The sequence below is a fragment of the Eurosta solidaginis genome, chromosome 5 (assembly GCF_040869045.1).
Source record: "Eurosta solidaginis isolate ZX-2024a chromosome 5, ASM4086904v1, whole genome shotgun sequence".
NCBI lineage: Eukaryota > Metazoa > Arthropoda > Insecta > Diptera > Tephritidae > Eurosta > Eurosta solidaginis.
The window spans coordinates 169602190-169623646 of NC_090323.1; the positions used below are offsets into that span (position 1 = coordinate 169602190).

At 39.0% G+C, this 21457-nt stretch overlaps 2 long non-coding RNA genes across 3 annotated transcripts; one reads left to right on the forward strand and one right to left on the reverse strand.

The window, feature by feature from the left end:
• The first annotated feature begins 2640 nt into the window (after positions 1 to 2640).
• Positions 2641 to 3537, forward strand: LOC137254462 (uncharacterized). The gene is made up of 3 exons (XR_010954003.1): positions 2641 to 2877; positions 2937 to 3132; positions 3189 to 3537. It is a non-coding gene; the product is annotated as an uncharacterized lncRNA (long non-coding RNA).
• A 306-nt stretch (positions 3538 to 3843) lies between these two features.
• LOC137233729 (uncharacterized) lies at positions 3844 to 9297 on the reverse strand. Of its 2 annotated transcripts, none has more exons than XR_010947548.1 (5): positions 5788 to 9297; positions 4884 to 5733; positions 4722 to 4821; positions 4513 to 4660; positions 3844 to 4450 (listed from the first exon to the last, which is right to left on the reverse strand). It is a non-coding gene; the product is annotated as an uncharacterized lncRNA (long non-coding RNA). The 2 variants fall into 2 exon arrangements; XR_010947549.1 differs by having other exon boundaries at positions 4718 to 4821.
• Between the last annotated feature and the right edge of the window lie 12160 nt (positions 9298 to 21457).

The following is a 21457-nucleotide window of genomic DNA, read 5'->3' on the forward strand; positions in this document are numbered from 1 at the left end:
GTAACAACATTTTGCTTTAATTTTAAATTTGGCAAATTCAGTTGTTCTTCCATTTGTTCAAGTTTTCGAAGTGCAGGTGTGCTTCGTCTGAAAACCTCCACTATCGATTTTACTTTATCTATTACATCAGATATTTCTGGGGTCGCTTTTTGCACGACCAAGTTTAAACAGTGGGCAAAGCATCCAACCGACCGCCACCCTCCCTGGGTTATGGCACCCACAATATTTGGTTGTCGCTTACTACTGCAGAGATTTTATTAGCTATACCCCACTCACATACAACATCTTTTAAAAAATTATACAGATTCTCACTGGTGTGCCTATCGTTGAAATCTTTGCAGCACAGCAAACTAGAACTCATTGCATTGTCACTATTGACATAATGAGCTGTTACAGCGACATAATGAGCATTGTTGCACGAGGTCCAAGCATCTGTTGTAAGGCACACAGCTTCCACAGCTTGGATAGATTCCTTCATATTAATACGTAGCTCCTCACATGTTTCAGGTATTAACTTTTTTGAAAGCTTCTGTCTTGTCTGTAATTTATAACCAGGGCATTGGGAAACCATTTCAATTAGTTTACGGAAATCTGGCTCGTCTACAATTCGTAGTGCATGGTGTCCTTTAGCTATCATCTTTAGCAGCTGTCTATCAATTTCGTCCGATTTTTTTTTATTTGGCGGCTTTTTGGCATATGCAGTCATTTTTGGCTGCTTAAAAGGAGACTTTTCCGCTCTCACTTGCTGACCACCTTTATCAGGTTCAGACATTAGATCCACCATCGCAATGTCTTCTTCATCTTCGTTTTCCAACGCAGTGAAGGGATGTTTGCTTTTCATATGCCGCCTTAAATTTCCAAGGGACCCACCAGAAATACTTATTGCAGCTCCGCAATACTTGCATTTAACTTTTTTTGCACCATCGCTTTGTTTAAAGTGGCCCCATATCGAACTTCGCTTCGACATCAGAAAATAATCACCCCTATTCTGCATTTCGATTACGGTCCCGTTCTACGCTCCGCTTCAATCGAAGTTTGGTATTCTGCATTACGACGGAATCGTAAAGATAAGAGGAAGAGCAAATGATTTTTCGAAATCAGCTGTTGGTACGGAATGTGTGAACATTGGAACAAAATCAATTAAAGAAAATTTGTAAAAAACACTGAAAAACGTTTATATTTTATTATCCACGCCATTTTGTACAAAAAAAAGCAATAGAATATATTGCCGCAGTGTTATATTTTTTTGAGTCAAGTTCTTTCATAATTGTAAGTGTGTTTTTGTCGTTCTTTTGGCCAATTCCCTGCCGTGGCCACCAAGTTTTGTTAAAACGGATTCCTGCACGAATATCGTTGACATTTTCTGAATTTTAAGGATGCTAATTTCATTGCACTGGCCTAAAATACTTTATAAAGGTTTATTTATTCTTTCCGCACGGATTGTTTACGTTTTCGCTTCACCTTCCTCTACGCCGGCAGCTTGCTTTGGCATATAACTGGACCCAACGAACAGACACAAATTATAGCTGTCTATTATAATGGAATCAATAGCCGCGGCATTATTTATGGAGTTGGAAAGCAACGCATACGAAAATTGCCAGGCAAGAATGGAAAGGCAAATATTGCGAAATTTGTGTAATCCATTTGAGATGAGTGACGAATTGTAAGAAATTGAACTTAAAAGTGGTATAGTTTAATGACTTATTTTCTTATTTAGGTTCAAAAATAACTTTCGACTTAACAAGTATGTGTTAGATACTTTTGCGGGGCAAATACGTCCAAGGACTTCGACATCGACATGTTGTTTTTGACCTGGAAACATATAAAAAACAATCATCATCAAGCCTTCTACGTTTCTCAACAAGTTTTACTTATATTTTTGTCAAAATTCTGTTATAAATTAATAAAAAAAATAAAAAGAAAATATTTTTCCGCCAACTAATTTGCAACTTAGAAAAACGGAACTACGATCGAAATGCAGAATACAAAAAATCGAACGATTCGAAGTTGGATCGAAAGAGATTGGAACACAGAATACCAAAATTGCCAAATCGAAAAAATTCCAATCCAAGTCGAAATGCAGAATAGGACTGAATAATCTTTATTTAATACACACATTCATATATAAAAAGCATCACTTAGCTACTTACTATTGCATGTATAAATTACTAATTATATGATTTTGCCGAATTGCCGGGAAATGCAATCAGCTGTTTCGGTATACATATGACAACGAAGTGAGTTGCCATACGTTCTAAAACAACTTAAATACATTTTTGCCTGCAAAATTGCCACATAAAAGTTTATTTCGCTTTACTGAACGAACTACCGAACTAGTTCAATTAAAAGAACTAGTTCGTTAGTTCTTTAGTTCGAAAACGACCCAAGCCTACTATCAACTCGTTCTGAATGTCTGGGGAAAGATAGTGAACATGTAAACGTTTGTGCTGCCGTTGTGAAATCCTAACTTTCTCCAAATGATCTCTAAGTATCGGATCATAATGGCTTATGAGATCTTAGATACCCAAAAAATGTCCATTGTTTCGTTCACCAAGATATAAGTTAACACCTGCTAAGCAGATTTATGGGAAACAGGGCCCGAATCGCCACATACGTGACCGTATAACTCGTCACGTAAAAACTTGTTTTTTGGATTATGACATACGTGATCGTACGATCCGTCACGTAAAATGTCACTTTTTGGGATTACTACATACGTGAACGTACTTTGTGGATCGTAAATCGGTATCGCGACAACCGTGAACGAGAGACAATTGCACTCGATCGTTCGTATTGTTATTCGATTACAAACCGGCAACCGAAAGCGAGTACAAATATATAAATATACAAAAATTTAATACAAATATAAGAGAAAATGTAAGTTATTTCTCAAAATATGTGTTTATATTATTGTTGAACTATATTTATTATTTAAGGACGAATTTTAACAAGCTAAACCCAAACCAAAAGGAGTGCATGGCGTAATTTATGGCAGAACACCCGAACTTGGCGAAAAACAAATTTCCCAATTCCGCACAAGGTAGAGCAACGTCCAACAGACTGTGGGAGGAGCTTTCCAAGCGTTTAAATGCTGACGGGCCACCAGTAAAAGACGCCAAAATGTGGAGGAAGGTATATATATATATATATAAAGTGCAACCAAGATACTTACAAATGTTTGCTCGTAGGTTTTCGCAGATCAAAAATATCAGGCGAAGAAGAAGCTTTCCCACAACAAATTGTCCAAAAGACAAACTGGAGGAGGTCCTTATAATGAAATTCCCATCAGTGCAACTGAGGAATTGATTATAGAGGCAGCCGGACTTGAGGTCGCAGTGGACGGGAATAGTACCGTTCGCACTTTTGGCAATTCACCCGCTCGTAGAAGCAGCACCGAAAATAGTGATAGTGAGAGCAACAGTGATAGTGGAACAAGCAGCCCATCAGCCAGCGCTTTGCCTGGTCCATCTAGGTCGGTTACTACCCTTACACCGCGTGTAACCTCTCGGTGCAATACTCCACGGCGAGTAAGTAAGAGTGCCGAAAACTTGTCCCTGCTCCAACAAAATTTGAGTAGAGTGTCTGATTTTCAGCGCGATTTGGCGGAGAAGATTGACCGATTGGTGCAGGTGCAGGAGAGGTTGTTGCAAGTGCATGAAAGGATGCTGACCATTAAGGAGGAGAAGCATAAACTGCATCAAGAATCACATGCACTTGATTTACAAATCAAAAATTTAGAATTAGAGTCGCTAGCAATAAGTGTAAATAGAAAAAGAAGAAATTAAAATTTTATGTTAGCTTTAACAAGTTTGTATCTGAATTTTTTTTAATTTTTTGATTTTAAGCAATTAAACGAATAGTCATTTCATTTATTTTATTCCTAATTTTAACATACATACTTAGCACTTAGTAAAAACAAAGTTTGTACCTGAATTTTTTTAATTTTTGTGATTTTAGCAATTAAGCGAATAGTGATTTCATTTATCTCTAATTTTAACATACATACTTAGCACTTAGTTGAAACAATTAAATGAATTCATTTGCTTTTACAAATCGTTTTTTCTTAATTTTTACGTAGAATTAATTAGAGAGTGTTTTATTTGGTCTCTTATTGTTTGACCAATTGTGGTAAGATGGTTGGCTTCGCCTGGGTCAACATCGCTGATTTGGTCTGATTCATATCTTCGTACGTTGTAATCAATTTTGAACTGTATGCAGATATTATGTAAAGCTGCACACACATTGGCAAATCGTGCCACTTTTGTAGGATGGTATCTACCCCTATTGCCATACCCTAATATTCTCCAACGTCCTTTAAAAATACCAATGGTACGTTCGATGATACATCTTGCTTTTGAGTGTACATCATTAAATGCGGATTCACTGGAGCCATCGGCGGGGTTTTGGTAAGGCGTTATGCACCACGGCTCTAGTGGATAGCCAGAATCACCTGTTGAAATGAAAATTTTCATTACAATAGTAATATTAACCAAAAAGCAAACACTGTCGTACCTAAAAGTCACGCATTGCTCCGCCTATTAATTTCAAACCTCTCTTGCAATACTCGTCGTTGATCTGAATGCCTCCAAACGAAGGAATCATGAGCCGCACCACCGTACTGACAGTTGATTGCCAAAATTGTATAGGTGTGATCGCACCTCTGCCAAAATATTTATATAGTTAGTACAAAGAATAAAGAAAATGAGCAACAACTCACTAACATTGCGTTGATACTATGGTATCCTTTCCTATTAAAGTACATATGCTCATCCACAGATGGTCTTTGCAAGCCGATGTGTGTGCCATCAATGCAACCGATGACTGTAAAAGTAGATATTCAATTAAAAAACTTATTTAATAAATGTAATTGAACGTTTGCCTACCTCCAGGTATTTTGTATTTATCCATAAGTACTCATCTTCCACCATACAGGAATAGACTTCTTCTAATTAATTTGCCATCTCTAGAGAATCGTAGAGTATTACTTGGCGTTATGTTCATTCACAAGCTCATCATTGGTGTGATTGACTCCCCTGACCTAATCAGTCAACTAAATTTTGCGGTTCCTGCTAGGGCGTCCAGGCATTTTGTGCCTTTTCATTTACCTCTATGCCGGCAAAATTTTGCTAGAAACAGTCCCCTGCGCCATTGGTGCTCGCGGTACAATGATTTGTATAACTGCATTGGCTTTGAATGTTCGTTTGCTGCTTTACATACTGCTATACTCTTATGTTTAGCCTGATATTTTAATTTTATTTTTTCTTATACAATGCGATGTCAAATGTTTATAACATACAAATTTTCTATGTACCTTTTTTGAATTTTTTAATTTTAAGAATGGCTCTGTATTTTACATATATATCTGTCTATTACAATAATTAGTCGACCGCTTTGTGTTTGCGTCGACTTTAAATAAATAAATAAATAAATAAATAAATAAACCATTGCTTGCATTCCGAAGTTTCGTTTAAATGAAATTGTATATTTTGTGGACACAACTTGTTCTCCATTTCGAGAATAACGTGGGATGTTATCTTTGACACAGTGCTCTGGCACATTCCAACCAAATAATCACTGCCGACACAATGCTGATACCCGCCACTTCCTAGAAGAGAAAGTGTGGCAGCTAGTTGTAGAACTGGAGGCACCGCTTTTGCATCCGACTGCTTCAAATTTAAGGCATGAAGTACAAACTGGAAAGCCTCTTTAGATAATCTAAATCGTTTCAAGAATCTGCAGAACACACATTTTTGTATACTTGTAAAACTTTATTTGCCACATACTTACGCAGTTTGTGGTAAAGCTAAAGGATCACTTTTATCTCTAAGTAGCCTCCGTGCTACTGTTTCATCTTCCTCACTATCGCTTGAACTTATATAGAAAAGTAAGTGCACATCCATTTTGAAATTTCGTTTGTTTATTAAAATTTTTAAATATTTTGACATTTTCACATCTATTGTGACATAAAAATAAAATCCACAGTGATGTGGACCTTAAAATCTATTGTGAACTAAGAATGAATTACGATACGATAGCTTTCGTATGTGGTAATGCCAATCGACCCATACGTCGGACGTATCACGTAATTGTCTTTCGTATAGTTTTCGATCCGTGATCGTATGTGGCGATTCGGACCTAGTATCTTCCCAAATGAATGCCGAATATGAAACCTACTAATGCATTTAATGTGAACATTCCGTTCACACCAAAAACGCTGACGCTATGTCTGTGAAGGTGCGCGTGACAATATTGAAGTAAAGTAGTAAACAACAACAATACTTTGAAATGAATGATAAACAACAGCAAATGCGACAAATGCAACATCAATATCAACTGTGACCGCTGCTGCCTTCGCCACCGCTTTAGATAAAATAGTTTGATTCTGATATTTACGTTCAGTCTTTTTTCAGGCCCTTATCGACATTATATTCGGTTATTAAAAATAAAGCAAACATAACAAACCCTTTTTCGTTTTTATTTAAATTGCAGAGCGAAAGTAATTGGCGCCCAAGTGTGGGGCCGCGCGTGTTTTAACTAAATCCTATTTATTGGACGAACAGCGTGGTCGTGATTTCGGACTCACCAAGGAAGAATTGAACCAGAGAAGATCCAAAGCAGCAGCAAGAGGAGTCAAGCTACAACAAAAATGATAGTAAGGAAGTAGATTTAAGAAAGTGAATTAAAAATGAAAATTACGTTAAAGCATACTAATTTAATTGATTAAATTGTGGTTTGAAAATTTATAAAAAAGTAAGCTGTAAGCCAGTGAATTCAATCAAAAATAAATTAAAGCATAGTAGGCTCAAGTTAATTACGTGTTGAAAATCAAGAAAGCAAAAGGCTGTAAGCCAGCGATTCTAAAAAGTTTGTGAATTAAATTATAAATTAATATAAAAGAAAATGGATGAAGCGCAACTTCGTTCAGTCATTAGTGCCGCTATAAGAGTAGCCACTGACCAAACAAAACGTGACTTTCAGAAAACTATAGACGAAATGACTCAAAGACTCGCAAGGATGGAAACACACACTACAGTAGAAGAATATCAGGAAATAACATTTAGCCATGATATTGAGTGTCACTTATCACTGGACGTGGTGAAATCTTTGCCAGAGTTTTCTGGTGACCAGACACGTTATGAGTAATGGCGGCAGGCAGCTCATGCTGCCTACAAATTTTGTTAATCATTTGCTGGTAGTTGTAAACACTACCAAGCCGTGGCGATTATTCGTAACAAGGTTACAGGACGCGCAGATTCTGTGCTCTCCTCGTTCGACACCGTCTTTAATTTTAAAGCCATTATAGCAAGACCTGATTTTTCCTATGCTGCACAGTGTTTCGTGTAGAACAAGCTAGCTGGACAAAAACAAAGTTCTTATTCCAAGAAAACTGTAAAGAGAAATGAAAGAAAACAAACAAAATACCGGGATTTTTGCTTTTTTTTTGATATTTTTGCTCATATATATTGAGTAATTGAAGTAAGAAGGCAGGAGTGGCCGTAAAATGCTTTGATTAATTTGCAAGATTCTTGTTGAATAATAAGCTTCATATTTCTTTTAAGTGAACACTTTTATATAATTTTTTGATGGATTCTAAGCTCGAAGGTAAGCAAAATTTTTTAATAGTAATTCTTTCGCAATTAGAGTATTTTCAATATATTTAACATTCTGTTATTAAGAAGAAAAGTTTTTTTTTCTCCATATTTTTAAATTTAGGGACAAAAAAGTTACATATATCCGCGCACATCCGGGCTAAATTTTACATATGTTATAGTCGCAAGTATTCTCTAATAGTAGAAACAAGAAACCATTGCGAATTCTTTGCACATCTATTTTTAATTTTTTTTTTGCAGATTTAGTTATCTCTACATATAAAATAGGATGTATGTACGTACCAGCTCCGACGAGACAAACGGCAAAACCAATTCCCAGGTACAGGAAACAAACACGTCGCCATAAAACGCACAAAAATAAACGCGCAAGGTCAACAAGAGCGCACCAAAAACAAAAAGGCGAAGATCACTGACTTCAACCTGCCACAACCTACCGCACCAGTCACCAAGGCATAAAAACAGGTACATACAAAGCAATCCTAATGCAGGTATAACCTCACAGGAACGCTACACAAAACAACCCCATTTGGTAGCATCTACGCCAATACCTGAATGTAATATAAATACTGCACAACTTGGATTGATAGTAGATAAACCAAAACCAGGTTTCAGCAATAGCAATGACGGCAACACTGCTCGTAGGTTTTTCGAAAATTCTGAGGCTAGTGCTGAGATTACGGGATTGTTACGCTTATCAAAAGATTCGACACTCTCGTTGGCGCATTAGCATCTGGGAACAATATAAATATCCAAAGATTTGAAAAATCAGACTAAAAAACTATACATAGATCTCTATCCATGGTTTAATATGCCTGTTACAGTTCATAAAATCGTAGTGCATAGTACTGATATTATAAAATCAGCAATTTTACCTATTGGTCAACTTTCTGAGGAAGCACAGGAAGCCCGTAACAAAGGTTTGAGACGATTCAGGGATGATAACACACAAAAGCAGTCGATTGAAACCACGAATAGAGATCTTATGAATATGTTGCTTATAATAACGGATCCTTTAGTTAACAGTTTTAGGGAGATACCTAAGAAAAAATTTAAAAGTCTGACTTCAGAAGTCTTAAATTTACTGTCCCCCGATAATGTTGAGGAGTCAATAAATACCCCAGTTGTTTCAAGTTTTCACAGTAGTGTTGCTGATGCTCATGACTATTCCACAAGTGACTCGTCGAATGAAAGTGATGATAGCGAATAATAACATAATTATAAAAGATAACCTACCCTATAACTTTTTGTTGGATCAGGTTTTTTTTAATTTAAATCTATAGTCTTTTCTACTTTGTATGATATTTTACTTTTAAGTTTTTGTAATAAGTAATTTTCACATAATTAATTTAATTATTTACATTGTTATTATTATTATTGTAATTTACTTTTACATTCCTGACTGGTACTATAAAATAATTGTGTAAAAATTGTAGTGTCAGGATAAATACTCAAATAAATACAAAATATGTATGTACATATGTACAGTCACTCACATAAATAAGTAGACACCCCTTCTTGGACAATTCTTACAATTTTCGCTTTCGCAAATTTATTTTAACTAATTTCCCATAAGAAAATTTGTCACGATCTATAACAAAAACTAAATTATATTTAAAAAATGTTTGAAAAATTCGACGAATTTTCATAAAAAATTTTAATTTTTTTTCCGAATTTTTTAGAGTATTGAGATTTGTAGTCCATTCAATTTAAGTACAAAAAGTAATATTCTTTAGTCCTTTAAATTTTTTTGGATCTATGTCACTTATTCACATGAGTTACTGTATATGAAATAAGCAAATGTATGCATATGAAGTAAAATTTTGGAAAAAAATAAAAAAAAGAACATATGGCTGAAAAAAATGAAGTAGTTGTAGTAAATGACTGCATGTGAAACGGAAAATCTCATAAAATAATTTTGTCCAGCTAGCTTGTTCTACACGAAATACTGTGTGCTGATAAGAAACCTATCCATGTTATAGAACAGGAAATGTCCACCCTCCGCCAGGGAGGCCTGACAATTAATGACTTTTGTGACAAGGTCGAAAAGAAAACTGACGGCCATAAACTAATAAAACTCGTATGACCTATGGAAGCGAACGACAGGTTATTGAATCATTTATGACCAAATATCGTCAAGACGCTCTTAGGGTATTTATATCTGGACTTAATAGGCCATTATGTGACATCTTATTTTCATCTAGACCGAAGGACATGCCATCAGCTCTTGCTCTTGCGCAGGAATTGGAATCTAACCAAGCTAGATCATTGTTCGCCTCAAGGTTTGCCGATAGCAGAACCTCAGACAATCGTTTGGCAAAACGAACTAATATTAGGTCCTTTCCCATTGCCAATAGCCCTCATTTCAAAAGAGTAACAAGTAATTAAGTTCAACCAAATGTCACTCCAGTGGAGGTTGATCCCAGTCTTTGTAATTCAGGTATCCTACTCAGCAAACGCCTTCCTCTTCTCGTAATCGCCCAAATTACCCTTCAGGCAGGACTCCATTTGGAAATCCAGTTTCAACCGGTGGCACTGCCGCGAATGCAAAAAGACCAATTTAATTACAATAAAATGCAGCGAATCAATGCCCTTAACAAATATGACGAGGAAGCCTACGCAGATTCCGATGCCTACGATGAGAAAGATGAGGAAATTGATAATAATGACAATGCAATAGCAGAAGTACCAAGCGACGAAATAAATTTTGTTAGAGTAGCGTCCCTGCTACCATTTGTTAGCAGGAATTTCAAAGGTAAACCAGTAAAATTTCTAATCGACACCGGCGCTTCTAAAAACTGTGTAAAGAACTGTGGATGGCAAGGTGTAAAATCAGTAGAGTCAACATACCTGGTGAAATCCATTCATGGTACCAATCGCGTTACGTAAAAATGCACTATCAATATTTTTGACACGAATTTTGAATTTTTTCTTTTACCAACTCTTTAAACATTCGACGGTATAATAGGTTATGACCTTTTGCGTAAAATCAATGCTAAGCTTGAACTCAATAACTTAATTCTTTCATACAAAACTGGTTCAGAAAATTTGCAACATCTCCACTCTAAAGACGTTAACAACATTGTACTGACCGCATTAATCGAAGAACTTAAAGTTAAGCATGCTGCGGCCTTTTCTAACCCAGAGGAGTCCCTTTCTTACAACACGAATATTGTAGCAACAATTAGAACCACAGACAACGAGGCAGTTTATTCAAAATCATATCCTTATCCGATGGCGCCATGAGAATTTGTAAATAGCGAAATCCACAACCTCTTACGCGACGGAATAATCAAACCTTCCAGGTCCCCTTATAATAGTCCTATATGGGTAGTTCCTAAGAAAGGATTGACCAAATCTGGTGAAAAGAAAATGCGAATGGTGGTGGACTTCAAGAAGCTCAATGAAAGGACCATCAATGATAGATACCCTATACCTGACACCTCCATCATACTAGCGAACCTAGGTAAATCCTCCACAACGATAGACCTTAAATTGGGTTTCCACCAGATAATACTGGCTGAGCGGGATAGAGAGAAGACCACATTTTCCGTAAACAATGGAAAATACGAGTGCTGTAGATTGCCGTTTCGGCTGAAAAATGCCCCGAGTATTTTCCAACGTGCCATCGACGACATGCTGAGGGAGGAGATAGGAAAAATATGCCACGTCTACATCGATGATATAATCGTGTTTTCCAAAGATTACGAGAGTCACTTCAGCGATGTCAGCCGTGTCGTTCAGAAGCTATATTTGGCTAATATGAGAGTTTCTTTAGAAAAGACCCAATTTTTTCAAACAGAGGTCGAATTCCTCAGATTTGTAGTCTCACAAAGTGGTATCAAAACGTCAAAGGGCAAATCTCAGGATATTGTTAATTATAAGGTCCCGAGAACACTTCGAGCATTGCGCTCTTTCCTCGAGCTATCAGGTTAATACCGAAGTTTCATAAAAGACTATGCGTCAATAGCTAAACCCCTCACCAAGTACTTACGTGGCGAAAATGGAACAGTAAGCACTACCGCTTCAAGGAAAATTAATCTTGAATTCGACAAAGAAGCCCACAATGTCTTTAGGAAAATTAAACATATTCTGTCATCCGAGGATGTGCTTCTCCTTTACCTCGATTTTCAAAAACGCTTCGACTTAACTACAGATGCATTCTCTCATGCTTTGGGAGCAGTTCTTTCTCAAGGAGGTCGGCCTATTATTATGATTTCACGTACACTGACCAAAACTGAGGAGAATTATGCTACTAACGAGCGAGAATTACTCGCCATTGTTTGGGCATTACAAAAGCTCAGAAATTACCTTTACGGTGTCAAAAACCTTAACATATTTACGGATCACCAACCTTTGACCTTCTCAATTTCGGATAAGAATCCGAACACAAAACTAAAGCGATGGAGATCTTTTGTGGGGGAGTTCTCCCCTAAGTTTCACTATAAACCCGGAAAGGAAAATGTTGTCGCTGACGCGTTGTCGAGACAGCATATTAATGCTCTTACCACTGACCGATCTGATGAAACTGTTCATAGTGAGGAATCCTCAACAATGACGATTAAAAAAGTTAAAAATCCTATCAATGTTTTCGGGAACCAAATAATTCTTGAAAATGGGGACAATGAATCCATAACTAAGCTTGAAAGAATACCCACCCTAATAAAGAATTGCCTAAACCCTAATAGTCAACGCATTGCTGTGTGAACTTTCTGTGCTGGGGAAAATTCAGAACCAAATACTTTTGAGCTTTCCAGCGGTCAAATTCGTTTACACGAATCTTCAAGTAACCGACATAATTAACAAGGACGACCAGCTAGAGATTTTGCAGGCTGAACATAACAGAGCTCACCGCTCACTGAAGGAAAATATTAATCAGGTTCTTGGAGACTACTACTTTCCTAATATTTCAAAAACCTCGAGGGATATCATTTCTTCATGCAAAACATGCAAAGAAGTTAAATATCAACGCCACCCACCTAACCCTGGAATAGGCGAAACTCCCATTCCAAGTAGGCCCGGCGAAATTTTGCACATGGATATTTATTCAACCGACAAAATTTTTTTTTTAAATTGCATTGATAAATTTTTCAAATTCGCTGTGGCCCAGTCAATTCCGACAAGATCGATAGTATATTTAAAAGAAACCTATAAACAAAATTATGAACTTCTTCAAGGACACAAAATATCTTATCTGTGACAACGAAAAATCTTTGAACTCAAGTACGATAAAAGCCCTATTGCAAGACCACTTCAATGTTTCCATTTACACAACTCCACCTCACCACAGTACTACAAATGGACAGGTGGAACGATTCCACAGCACCCTTACAGAAATAGGCCGCTGCATTAAGTTGACCCAGGGCTTAAACGACGCAAATGACCTTATTTTCCTCTCCGCTTACAACTACAAAATAACTATTCATCCAGTAACAAAACAAAGACCAACTGACATCAGTCATCGCAATGTGCAGGCATTTCTTGACGAGGTAAGAGATAGGTTGGTTAAGAAACAGCATAACGATCTAAAGAATCGGAACCAGAATTGCCTGACTAAGTCTTACCATCCAGGTGACAAAGTGCTTGTCAAAACCAACAAGAGGATAGGCAATAAGTTTACTAAGCTGTACTTGGAAGGAACAGTTACTAAAGATTTAGGCACAACAGTTCTGATCGACGGCAGAAGGGTTCACAAAGCAAATCTTAGATGACCCTTTTCTCCTTTTTTTTAGCGCCCGTTGGTGATCTGTCTGATTGTGGCGGTCATTGGTACAGAAGGTAAAATATTAAACTACACGAGCGCTGCGTACATTGAGGTTGTGACTGGAGAAGTTGCAATCATTTCTAAGTATGATTACCTCATTCATCAACAAAATTTGACTTATTACGAAGCTGTTTCAAAAGACAAACAAAACCTACTAAATTACTTTCCACAGTCACACATAAAGAAATTATTACAACTAGACGCAGACCAAATTATGCGGTTGCTGGATTCACTAAGAATTCATCATCGCCATGCCAGAAGCATCAACTTCCTGGGAACTGCATTGAAATATATTGCAGGTACCCCGGACATTGACGATTTCAACCAGGTATCTACTCGGGAGGAAGCCTTAATCGAATCGAATAACAGACAGATCTTCATTCATACCGAAACACAGCTAAGGATAAATCAATTGACCGACACCGTTAACAGGTTACTTAATGCTACAAAGAAACACGAAATTAATACTGAACATCTTCTTTAAGTCGCCTCATCCAGAAATAGATACATCATAGATGAGCTTGAGACAATTATTTATTCAGTGGCTTTAGGCAAACTACAAATGATAAATCCTATTTTGTTAAATAATAAAGAAACCAATAAGCTTATTGCCAAAGAGCATTCTAATAACATTACTGTAAGCGATCTGTTAACGGCTTCAGCACTTAAAATTTTGCAAAATAAAGAAAATATGTATTTTGTTATCAGGTATCCTATTATAAGTCAAATATGCATCAAACTTGTAATCAGGCCAGTTATTCATAATAAGAAAACAATAATGTTAAAAGCAAGCATAGTGGCGGAGTGTAGTAGCGAGTATAATCAACTTAATGACTGTAAAGAAACAACATCAAAAGCTATCTGTCGAATTACAAACACAAGGAACACATGCTTACTGAATATGTTGAGCCGTCAGCCAGCTGCATGCAAGTCGATACCAGCTGACCATATTGCTGCTCTGGAAGAAATTGACGATGGATTGGTGGTCATCAACGATCAAACGGTTGAAGTACGCGAAGACAGTTTCCCACAAGTTAAAATTAAAGGTACCTTCCTTGTATCCTTCAAAAATATCGCCGGCATTTACAACGTCAACTACACAAACTGGAAGAGAACCGTTCGCTCCTATCCGAGAGCTGCACCAGCTCAAAGACTGAATATGACCGAGCTTGTTCGCCTATTATCCTTACCTTACCTTCATCGTGGAAACTTGGAGAATCTAGACCAGATTGCATCCCTGCGGGAAATTACACACACACACTCAAAACAATTTTCAATGTCATTATTCCTCCTAATAATCATTACTGTAACTTTTATCGTAATAGTCACAGTTTGGAAATTTTATCAGCGAGGCAAAAATGCAGCAGTAGTAAAAAGAGTTATAAAAGAAGCCGAGGACAGCTCCGTTTTTACGGGGGCAGTAGTTAACACCTGCTAAGCAGATTTATAGGAAACAATATCTTCCCATATGAATTGCCGAATATGAAACCTACTTAATGCATTTAATGTGAACGTTCCGTTCACACCGTAACACCTGCTAAGCAGATTCATGGAAAACAGTATCTTCCCAAATGAATGCCAAATATGAAACCTACTAATACATTTAATGTGAACATTCCGTTCACACCAAAAACGCTAACGCCATGTCTGTGAAGGTGCGCGTGGCAATATTGAAGTAAATTAGTAAACAACAACAATGCTTTGAAATGAATGATAAACAACAGCAAATGCGACAAATGCAACAACAATATCAACTGCGACCGCTGCTGCCTTCGCCACCGCTTTAGATAAAATAGATTGATTCTGATATTTACGTAAAGTCTTTTGCCAAGCTCTAATCGACATTGTATTCGGTGATTAAAAATAAAGCAAACATAACAAACCCTTTTTCGTTTTTAACACGCTTTTATTAGCTTGGCCTGTATGTCACGGAACATTTGAGCTTAATTTTCACCGGTTTCTAGAAGTCTGATTAATTTGAAACTTTGACAACGCATTAATGTGGTGGTGTGGTGACATAAGATCGACGGCCATAAGGTCAATTGGCCTTATTACCACTTTGAATGGCCATAAGTTGGTTGAAACTTTGCACACGTATCAAGGCTCGATGACAATGCATTAATGTGATGGTGCGGTGACATAAGGTCAACGGCCATAAGGTCAATTGGCCTTATTACCACTTTGAATGGCCATAAGTTGGTTGAAACTTTGCACACGTATCAAGGCTCGATGACAATGCATTAATGTGATGGTGTGGTGACATAAGGTCAACGGCCATAAGGTCAATTGACGTTATTACGTTTGATTGAAACTTTGCACACGTATCAAGGCTCGATGAAAATGCATTAATGTGATGGTGCGGTGACATAAGGTCAACGGCCACAAGGTCAATTGGCCTTATTACCAATTTGAATGGCCACAAGTTTGATTGAAACTTTGCACACGTATCAAGGCTCGATGACAATGCATTAATGTGATGGTGTGGTGACATAAGGCCAACGGCCATAAGGTCAATTGAACTTATGACCACCCCAAATGACCACAGATTTGAAACCTTGCACATAATGCGAAAAATGCATTCCTTTATTAATGATAGAAGTGGATGCATGGCACATCTACGAAAGAGCATACTGCAGCCCTTTTTAACACGCTTTTGTTAGCTTGGCCTGTATCTACCTATGTATCCATGTATGTACGTCATGGATTCCGGAGTGGAGCCGAGAGCCCCGGTAATGCAGAGCTCCGAACTCCGTTGCACCTTTTGAAGCATTTTAAGGTAGGTACTTTTAGCTAGTGCAGGTCGTCAGAACAAGGCACCATAAAGAAGAATCGGGCGCACAATGGCTGTTTAAATCCAGTAGGTCACCTTAGGGGAGAATCCCCAGGAGTTGCCGATTGCCTTCTTGCAGGTGAACGGCTCTGCTGCTGCCTTCTTGGATCGCTCCACTATTTGGTCACTCCATAATATCTTCCTATCCAGAATGAATCCCAAATACTTGACTTGATCGCTAAACGCTAAGAACGTACCCCCAATTCTTGGCGGTGTAAGATTTGGTACTTTGTACCTCCTCGTGAAGTGGACAAGCCCAGTTTTATCCGGGTTGACTTCCAAAGCTGTGGCGGGTTGTACTCCTAGAGCAGCTCCAGGATGTAAGCTGTGTCCGTTGGCGTCACTGAAACCCAGGCTCTAGCCCTTAGTCGTGAGGGGATATCACGCGCCTCCACTACCTCGAGGCGCGCGCCCGGATATACCACCCCTATCAGCGTGACGGCAGCCCTGTAGAGGTTTACCGACCTGGCGTCGTCACAGGAACCACCCTGCATCGGTGTACGGTGGAGGTGGACCAGGGTTGTCATTCTTAACCTTAACGGTCACCGTAGCGAGCGCAGCCTCGATCCACTTCTACTGTTGTTTCGGGATCCTGCCATCTTCGCTGCTCTCGTCTATAATGCCAATGATCTGCCGACCCTTGGCAATTTCGGCGAAAGACAGCGTCCAGCCTCCCTGCGTCTAGGCCCTTTTCGGTGCCGTGGGGTTGGATTCATCCATGGACCGCTGGTGTTTCGAGGTTTCATCACTCTCGACTAAAACTTTTAAAATTACTTGAACTAAAAAATTAAAAATAAATAATAGTTTGAAAAAACTAAAAAAACACGCTTTTATAGCAAACCGAACTAAAAAATAGAAAATAATTTTCAATTAAAAAGAGTTTATATAACAGTAGTAGAAAGTCAAACAATCGTTTATAGTTCATCACCTCAAAATAAAATTATAATAAAATTTAAGTTATTAACAGAATAATTTAATTCACAGTAAAGAGCGTGGGGTGCTTGATATTGAATGTTACAATCATTCTATTGGCAACTATCTGAGAGGAAAGATATGAAATGTAGTCAAATGCACCCCACGCTTTTTAATCTGAATTAAATTATTCTGTTAATAAGTTAAATTTGATTATAATTTTATTTTGAGGTGATTAACTATAAATGATTGTTTGACCTTCTACTACTGTTATATAAACTCTTTTTAACTGAAAATTATTTTCTATTTTTTAGTTCGGTTTGCTATAAAAATGTTTTTTTTTTAGCTTTTTTAAATTATTATTTATCATTTAAATTGAAGAGCGAAATTAATTATATACTTTGAAAGGTAGGCCTCTTTCACCCAAAAATAAAATAGTGTCTAAAATTCTATATAAAATTTCTTTCCACTTTTCGGTTTCACTGATTAGCTGTTCATTGATAAGCCTCCTTTTGAATTAGATTTTGTAAAGATCGCCATTGAGTATAACATTTAATGCGATCTTGAATATTTTCGTGTGATGGCAGTTTATCACAAAAAATTTTAGGTCGATTTAAAGTATTTGTGCTTAACAGACGACATGGTAGGCAATAAAAAGCAGTTTGCTGCTGGCACTCCACATCAACCAGTCACGCTCCACTTTCTCTCCATTTGGCAATATTCTGTTTAACAACGAGGTAGGAAATGCGGCGTCATGACGATTACGTGGAAAAATAACAGGGCACTTTTGATAACCTCGACGAATTATTTCGTTGACTTCCTCAGATCGCAAAAACTCATTATCCACGGTGTCGATATCGAAGTTGTTTAAATAATCTGGACTTTAATACAGAGTTGGTGGTATTGTTCGAAGACTTTTTGAAGATGAACCTTCATCAGTGTCACCACGAAAACTTTACGATTTCGGATTCATGTAAACATACATTTTACATACACTGTCCGAAGGCCTAGGCTAAAAATCAATAGTTTAAATTTATGTGGAGTGCAAGCTGCTGGAGGGTGGAACGTGTGTAGAAGTCCACGAAAGTGGGGAAAGCTTCTGACCGCCATTCACCTGGGAATGGCCAGAGCGATTCTTTTGCATGCGGTTCAAGCAGCTCACTACTGCCGGTCGCTTGCGGCCAAGTATCCTCTGGGTAGCCGCTAAACGGATGTTTAGCGGTGAGCTAATGTGAGAAGGCGACAACCTGGCTAGGACACTCTGATATAATCGGTTTAAGGGCTAGCTGGGGCAGATCTCATCGGCAGCGTCTGTACACCTCTAGGTGCGGCTGCAAGCGGGCGTCTGTCTTGGAGCAAGCGGCTCGCTAAATAAACGTGCAAGTAATATTTACACCCCCGCTGAGCGGGTTGTGCGCTGGGCTTGGGACCCGCCACGTAAAACCATACTCCAATGAAATATAACAACAAGCCTCGGATAAATACACTCTCTATTGATGACGAACATGAGAAACGTTTGAAGGACAATGAATTGAGGGCATGCACCTGGAACGTCCGCTCCCTGAATGGGATTGGTGCAGATGTCCGGCTGGTTAATGTCCTCGTCAAAGCAAAATCTGACATCACCGCCATTCAAGAAATGCGTTGGACGAAGCAAGGAAGAAAGAAGATCAAAAATTGTGACATATATTGGAGTGGCCATACGAATAAGCGCAGTTTCGGCGTCGGATTCGTGGTTGGAGAGAGACTTTGTCGCCAAGTGCTGGCGTTCACGCCTGTGGACGAGCGTCTCGCCGCTATCCGAATAAAAGCAAACTTTTTTAATATATCATTCATCTGCGCCCATGCGCCGACAGAGGAGAAAGACGATGAGGTGAAAGACACTTTTTATGAACAATTAGAACGCACATACGAGCGCTGCCCCCGTCATGATATAAAAGTCGTGCTTGGCGACTTTAACGCCAGGGTGGGCAAAGAAGGTGTTTTTGGCCCTACAGTCGGAAACTTCAGCCTACACAATCAAACTTCTCCTAACGGATTGAGGCTGATTGACTTTGCCGGTGCTCGAAACATGGTCATATCCAGCACGAGGTTCATGCATAAAAAGATACATCAAGCTACATGGCTGTCTCCTGATCGAAATACTCGCAATCAGATCGATCACGTTGTGATAGATGGACGGCATGCCTCCAGTGTTTTAGATGTGCGCACGATCCGAGGACTTAACATCGACTCGGACCATTATCTCGTTGCAGCCAAAATACGCACCCGCCTCAACGCGGCTAAAACCAAGGAACAAAAAACACAAGGAAAGCTAGACGTCGAAAAGCTTCAATCACAACAGACTGCCAATGATTTCGCAAACTCGACTCCCACACCTGCTCTCTGAGAGCACAACTCATACTGAATGAATACAGGAACAGTAAGAGCATATCTCCAAAGCACTTCGTACTGCCGCCGAGGAAAAAATTGGTTACCGGCGGCCACGAAAAAACAACTGGTACGATGAAGAATGCCGCGTTGCTACCGAAAGAAAAGACGCTGCCTACAGGGCTACGTTAAAAGCGAGCGCGACAAGAGGAGTGTGTGAACGCTATCGTGAGTTGAAAAGGGAAGCGAGACGCCTTTTCAGGAAGAAAAAAGCAGAAGCAGAAAGGCGTGAGTGCGAGGAGCTTGAGCTTCTAGCCACCAGGAATAACGCCCGAAAATTCTACCAAAAAATACGGCGACAGAAGGAAGGTTTTAAGACCGGGGCAAACTCCTGTAGGAATGAAAACGGTGACCTTGTAACTGATGTCCAGAAAATGCTTAGATTATGGAGGGAATACTTCTCTGCTCTCCTAAATGGAGGCAGCAATTCACCGCGCAGAGATGAAGAACCCGATCCCGCAATCGATGATGATGGAATATATGTCCCCCCGCCCGATTATGACGAAGTTAGAATAGCAATAACCAGATTGAAAAACAACAAGGCCGTGAGCGCTGATGGATTGCCCGCGGAGCTATTCAAGTACGGCGGCGAGGAGTTGGTAAGGCGCATGCAGCAGCTTCTTAGCAAAATATGGGCGGACGAGTGCATGCCCGACAGTTGGAATCTAAGTGTTCTTTGCCCAGTCCACAAGAGGGGGGATACTGCAAAATGCACCAACTATCGTGGAATCAGCCTTCTTAATATCGCATATAAGGTCCTTTCAAGTGTATTGCGCGAAAGATTGATGCCCACCGTGAACCGGCTGATTGAACCTTATCAGTGCGGCTTCAGACCTGGTGAATATACCACCGACCAGATTTTCACAATGCGCCAAATCTTGGAAAAAAACCCGTGAAAAGAGAATCGACACACATCACCTCTTCGTCGACTTTAAAGCCGCCTTCGACAGCACGAAAAAGAGCTGCCTATATGCCGCTATGTCTGAATTTGGTTTCCCCGCAAAACTTATACGGCTGTGCAAAATGACGTTGAGCAACACCATCAGCTCAATCAGAATTGGGAAGGACCTCTCCGAGCCGTTCGAAACTAAACGAGGTTTCAGACAGGGTGACCCCCTATCGTGCGATTTCTTTAATTTGATGCTGGAGAAAATTATACTAGCTGCAAAACTTAACCGCAATGGAACAATATACTATAAAAGCGTGCAATTACTGGCATATGCTCATAACATTGATATCATCGGCCTAAACACCCGCGCTATTAGTTCTGCTTACTCCAAACTAGAAAAAGAAGCGGTAAAGTTGGGTTTGATGGTGAATGAGGACAAAACGAAGTACCTGCTGTCATCCAGCAAAGAGTCAGCGCATACGCGCCTTGGCAACCACACTACTGTTGGCAGCCATAATTTCGAAATAGTAAAAGACTTGGTTTTTTTGGGAACCAGCATCAACACTAGCAACAACATCAGCACTGAAATCCAGCGAAGAATCAATCTTGCCAATAAATTCTACTTTGGACTAGGTAGGCAATTGAAAAGTAAAGTCCTCTCTCGACGAACGAAAATCATACTCTACAAGTCACTTATCGTACCCGTCCTTATATATGGGCAGAAACATGAACCATGACAACAGCAGATGATTTATGGACCTCTACGCATTGGCGATGGCGAGTACCGAAGAAGATTTAATGATGAGATGTACGAGCTATACGCAGACATCAATATACTCCAGCGAATTAAAACGCAGCGGCTGCGCTGGCTAGGCCATGTTATGCGAATGAAAGATGATGCTCCGGCCAAGAAAGTGTTTCTATCGGAACCCGCCTATGGAAGCAGAGGTAGAGGGCGGCCCCCACTCCGTTGGAAGGACCAGGTGCAAAACGATTTAAACTCCCTTGGTGTGACCAATTGGCGC